This window comes from Microcaecilia unicolor, unplaced genomic scaffold, assembly GCF_901765095.1.
Source record: "Microcaecilia unicolor unplaced genomic scaffold, aMicUni1.1, whole genome shotgun sequence".
NCBI lineage: Eukaryota > Metazoa > Chordata > Amphibia > Gymnophiona > Siphonopidae > Microcaecilia > Microcaecilia unicolor.
This window is the reverse complement of record NW_021962923.1, coordinates 26241-32300: the sequence shown is the minus strand read 5'-3', so window position 1 is coordinate 32300 and position 6060 is coordinate 26241. Positions and strand designations below refer to the sequence as shown.

At 45.8% G+C, this 6060-nt stretch overlaps 1 non-coding gene across 1 annotated transcript; it reads left to right on the top strand.

The window, feature by feature from the left end:
• Positions 1-612: 612 nt before the first annotated feature.
• On the top strand, positions 613-684 carry TRNAE-CUC. The gene has a single exon. It is a non-coding gene; the product is annotated as a tRNA-Glu (tRNA).
• Positions 685-6060: the final 5376 nt, after the last annotated feature.

Below are 6060 nucleotides of genomic sequence, written 5' to 3'. Positions count from 1 at the left end.
CAGAAATGGTCATTGAAATCCCAATGCCAGGGTCAGCTGATGCCGCCTGTCTGGCCACGAAAATGATAGAGGGGACCGGGCCAGTTTCCCTGTGAGGAAAGGCTAAAGAGGCTAGGGCTCTTCAGCTTGGACATGAGGCGGCTGAGGAGAGATACGATAGGGAGTGGGGTGGAACGGAACGGCTAGAAGTGAAACGCTTGTGGGCTCTTTCCAAAAATATAAGGACTAGAGGGCGGGTACGCAATGAAGTGACTTAAGTAGTCAACTTAAAACGACTCGAGAGAAACTCTTTCTTCACTCCACGTGTGTGTGTGTGTAATTAAACTCTAGTAAATCATGGCCAGAGAGTGTGGTAAAAGCAGTTAGCGTAGCAGGGTTTAAAAAAAGGTTGGGACAAGCTCCTGCAAGAAACCCTTGGGATAATCCACTGCTTATTCCTGGGATAAGCAGCGCAAGATTGTTTTCTTATTCTCTTTGGGATCTTGCCAGGTACTTGGTGACCTGGATTGGCCACTGTTGGAAACAGGATACTGGGCTGGATGGACCTTCGGGCTGAGCCAGCATGGCAATGCGATCTGTGGCCTTCCTAAAGCACAGCCCCTGCCCAAGCAGTCCCTGGTGGTCTAGTGGTCAGGATTTGGTGCTCTCACCGCCAAGGCCCGGGTTCAATTCCCGGCCAGGGAAGCAAGCTCCCTCTCTTTTCAGGGCTGGCAGCCCTCACCTGTCAGCTGCTCTCAAAGCAAAGTTTTGATGATGAGCCCCTGCCTGCCACCCACCCAAATGTTTCCCCAGTTCTTTTACCATACATTTCACATCTCGGTAAACCCACCTAGGCGCTTCATAGGAAAGAATCTTGAGGGTTAGGTCACAGCGGCGGCCTCCGATTGCCCACGCTGAAAGTCAAGCACCAAGGAAACAGAACGGCGACCTAGAGATGTTTGTCAACCCGTTAGAGTCTACGAAATGATGATTCAACTGGAAGGCTGAGAGGAAGACTGCTGCACAGGGATGGGTCAACAGCAGAGAAAATAGATTCGGGGAGAGTGTCAAAGCAAATTTTGGCAAAAAGACAAAATTGTGAAAAGAGATTGTTGAGAGGACCAGAGCGAGCATGAGGGTACGTAAGGTGTAAGCATTCAGAACAGGAACACAGGTATTCTGGAACAGCGTATTTTGTAAGCCAGTGTCAGGATTTTGTAGGGAATTCACGCAGATACCGGTAGCTAGCCTTATTAATTGACTGCTGTAATTGTCTATTGCTCATGTTTGATTTTTATTCTTACTGTACACCGCCTTGAGTGAATTCCTTCAAAAAGGCAGTAAATATGTTGCAGGAATGGAGGCATGAATTTGTGATGCTTCAGGAGTCAGACAGCACACACCAGTATGAGAGAAAAATCTTCTTTATTTGCCAGCAAACAAAGCAAGACATCAGTTCTAGCTCTCTTCTCCTCTGTCTCAGCTCTCTGTGTCTTTGTCTCAGCTGCTTCTCTTCTTATGCTGTCTTCTCCTTCTTCTGTCTGTTCCTTCTGTCCTTCTCTTTCTTCTGAGCTCCTTCTGACGTAAACTGCTTCTGCTCCTACTTAAATACAGTTCTATCCAGCCTAGCCTAGCCCAGCCCCCTACTCTCCAATTGGTTAAGGAATAGATTGGTCACTTTGCCTCAACCAATCATTACTTTAAAAATATCAGTTACATAGGTTCCAGACATCCTAAACTGACCTGTGACCTGGGGCCCCTTAAGCCAGACATTTGGTCTCCAGTCTCTTACATGTTATTATGATTGATTTCTCATATTCCTAGTACTAACTGCTAACTAAACTCTGGCATTCATTAAAGGGGTCAAAAGCCAATCTTACTTAATAGCATACATATCAGGTTATTACTTCCAGGAGGCCAGTCCTACACTTAGCTATAATTAATCAAGGAGAAGAGAGCTGACTAGTTCTGACCTCTTCACCTATCAGCTTATACATTGAACCAGCCAGAACTATGGCTAAGTCAAACCACATGTTGATCTCCTCAATGCAGTCTTAAACAGCAGACAAAGAGTAATACAGAATTTAACAGATATTCTACACAGACACAAACCTTATTAATTTACACAGAATCAGTATTTCTTATAAGACATATTCTAAATATCAAAAACTTGTAAATACTAATCTATTGCCTCTCTCTCTCTAAATAGTATTTTCTATCTAAGCATTTTAAACTACAATTAATCATATGTCTGGCTCATTCCTTTATTCATTCATAATAGTTTACAGCTGTGCCAGCTAGCATTGGCAATTCACAAGGGACAGAGTTTCATTTCTCACTGACCTTTCCTAACCTTAGCTCGGCCAAGCTAGACATTGAAATAATATGAACCATCTGGCATACCTTCACTTTAGTTGCAAAGTAAAAGTTGAAATTTGAAATAAGAATTCAATTCAAATACCAAGCTTTTAACAGAATTAACCCTTCATATGATTTCTTATATATATATAATTATGCCATGGCTGCCTCATTCCCCCCTTTGAGACTAAAATCAGCTTATGCAGAGATAAGTCTCACTACTCAAACTCTGGAGATTATAGTGATCCTAACTAGGAATAGACTTGTGAATCACCATTACCCTACTTGTTAAGGTCCGACGGCATACTGCCGAAGCACATGAGGCCAGGAAACAAAACAACAACCCTGCTAAAACTAAGACTATTAGGGAAATGAACAAAGGACGTATCCAGGAGGTCAATGACCACCACCAGGAGGTAAGGTCTAATCCTCCTCGGTAATCCTCCACATTAAGGCTAGCCAACTGTAGGACTTTATCCATGGCATGCCTAACTACATGCGTCCTATTTATGACAATAGTACAGCACTCTGAAGAATTTAGCACTGTGCAGAGACCACCCTGAGCTGCAAAGAGATAGTCAAGGCCCATACGATTATACCGAGAAACTATACTTAATTCATTAATTTGATCCTGCAATGCATTGACTACCACGTTCAGCTCATGAACTAAAACATGGAGTAGGGACTGAAGTCTCCGGGTAGCCATACCTAGTTCAGTAATACCCGCTACCGGGCCTCCAATTGGAATCCAGGCCGTGGCAGAAAGGGCTACAAGTCTCTTTTTAGTCAGAGGATAAGTAGAATTAATATACTGGAGGGCTAATTCAATCGCCTCATCCTCTGTGGCAACGGAGGAGGGTAAGGACAAAGCCTCTCGCTTAGAGCGGTGCGGGGATAGTGGCTTAAGAGGAATAACTTTAGGAAAATAATTCAAGGTTACCAATACACAAAAATCATATGTAGGGGGAAGAATCATGTGGAGGACATTATCACAGAGCCAGTAATGACCAAGGAGAGGGTGAGGAAAGTTCCCAATAAATGTTGGCTCAGGCTGGACAGGGTACTTAGGGTGCCCATAATGCGAGCCCCTATCCCAGGGGGAACGAAGACGAAATGGAGACTTTGCACACCATAGGCGCCAATCCCCAATTGTGACAGGCTGCTCATTTGTTAATAACTCTTCATACCCCGGGGACTTATGAAAGTAGAAAATAAGCTTGGACACTATAGTCTTCTCAGTGGTACGCTTAGGAGCCAGATAATCACCTGGGTCATAATCTACAGGTATGGTAGCAGGGCACATAGGAGTACCTGGAGAAACTACCCACACAGATTCTCCTTTTTCTGGGAGAACATTAGTATAGTTACAGGGAATGGGAAGAACAGTTGAGATGCTTCTTGTTAAACAAAACACTCCAGAGGCTGGATAGGGAGACGTAAAAACTGGCCTTAGAGAAGATTCAGAGGGGGAAGTAGCATTATAAAAGGACCACCAAGTATAATCCTGGCTCCAAGGGCCTGAACTCGAAAAATAGGGAGGTATAAGAGCTGGGAGTTGCACAGGGACAGGTACAGCTGGGACATCTGTGGTATAAGGAGAAAATCGGGAACACACAATACAAGGGGAAGTAATCTTTGCCTGGCTAATTAGTTCCTGGACAGAGTGTAACCAAAGGTTGGAGCGAGTTGGGGTATTAGGAACAAGGAGGCAAGGAGTAGAAAACAACAAAAGCATCCAAACTACTAACATTTTCTTTCTTCCTAATCTAAAACAAATACAGCAAACTAGTTAAGCAATAATATTTCAACAGTCTGTGCTAATCACAGATTACTCTCATATAGTGTTCTCAGTCTTTGAGTTCTTATACCAGTTGGGATAGACCCTCAACTGACAAGGATCAAGCTTTCAAATTCCAAGAAAGCCAGAATCTGGACAGAAAGAGTCTCAGTATGAAGCCGAAGTTCAGCCGCTCCTGCAGTATGCAGTTGACCCTTCTTTTCAGCTAGTAGATTCTTTGGTTCGGGTCAAGCGCAACTTCAATGGCTCCGCTGGATCACTTTCTGCTCTCCACTGTCTAGGCTCCGTCTGATCCGTGCTGGGCTCAGTCTGGTCAGCAGACTTAATTCGAGACCAATGGACCCATGGAGTTATCCCTGCGACCTTCACAGCTGTAGGAGTAGAAAGCAAAACAGTAAAAGGTCCTTTCCATCGGGGCCCCAAAGGCTGGAGCTTCCAGTCTTTCACCCAAACTCTATCCCCTGGCAGGAAGGAATGTACCTGAGCCTGGAAGGGGACAGGGTTTATTTCTCTCACATAAGACTGAAGCTCAGAAATTATCTTACCCAGGAGGGCTACCTGCTCCTGCACCTGGGCAGACCCTAAAATCCCTATGTCTCCCTTAATTCCCTGTAAAATGGCTGGGGGCTTCCCATACACAATTTCAAAGGGAGAGAGGGCTGTTCCTTTAGTTGGGGTGCATCGGAGGCGAAAGAGGGCTAGTGGCAATGCCTGTGGCCATTTCAATTGGGTTTCCTGACAAATCTTTGCTAGGCTATTTTTCAAGGTTCTGTTTGCCCGCTCAACCTGCCCTGAACTCTGGGGACGATAGGCACAATGCAATTTCCAGGTAATGCGCAATGCGCGGGACAGGGCCTGAAGTGTAGCTTCAACAAAGGCGGGACCATTATCTGAACCTATGGCAAGGGGCAGTCCATACCTGGGGATGACATCCCTAAGGAGGGCTCGAGCTACTTCTGTGGCTTTCTCAGTAACTGTAGGATATGCTTCCACCCACCCAGAAAAGGTACAGACCATGACCAAGAGGTATCGGAGCCTACCGCTCCTGGGCATTTCTGTGAAGTCTATAACTAGGGACTCAAAGGGTGTTAGTCCTCTAGACTGAACTCCTGGTGGAATACGGGGTCCCTGACGGGCATTATTCTGGGCACAGAGAGTACATCGGGCAGAGGCAGTGGCAACCAGACTATCCAATCCTTCCAGCACCACTACTCGATTGAGTAGGCGGGCTAGTGCTGTTTTCCCTAAGTGTGATAGGTCATGAGCTTGAGACACTACAGGCCAAGCTAGGTGGCGTGGCACCAGAACTCTGGTATCAGGGAGATGTAACCAGCCATCAGGTCTCCTTACTGCACCTTCTTCTTGAGCCCATTTCTCTTCCATTTGGGTATACATAGGTGTCCATTCTTGCAATCGGATTTGGAACAGGGGAGTCACAGTACTTGCTGGGGGTCCTCGAGCAGCTTCTTTGGCCACCCGATCAGCATGGCGGTTCCCTCGGGCCACTGGAGTATCTATTCTTTGGTGTCCCCTGCAGTGAATGACAGCTACCTTCTTAGGGGCCCACACAGCCTCTAGCAGCTGAAGTATTTCAGGTCCATACTTAACAGGTTGGCCTGCAGCATTTATGAGTCCCTTTTCCTTATACAAAGCTCCATGAGCATGTAGAGTTGTGAAGGCATATTTGGAATCAGTATAAATGTTGGTTACCAGTCCTGCTGCTAACTCCAGAGCTCGTATGAGGGCCACAAGTTCTGCTTTCTGGGCTGAAGTTCCTTGGGGCAGGGCTCTTGCTTCTATCACCTTGTCCTCTGTCACCACAGCATAGCCTGCCAGTCGCTTGGAGTTCTCCACATAACTGCTTCCATCTGTGAAATAAATTACATCTGGGTCCCTCCACGGAACATCTTTAAAATCTGGTCGAC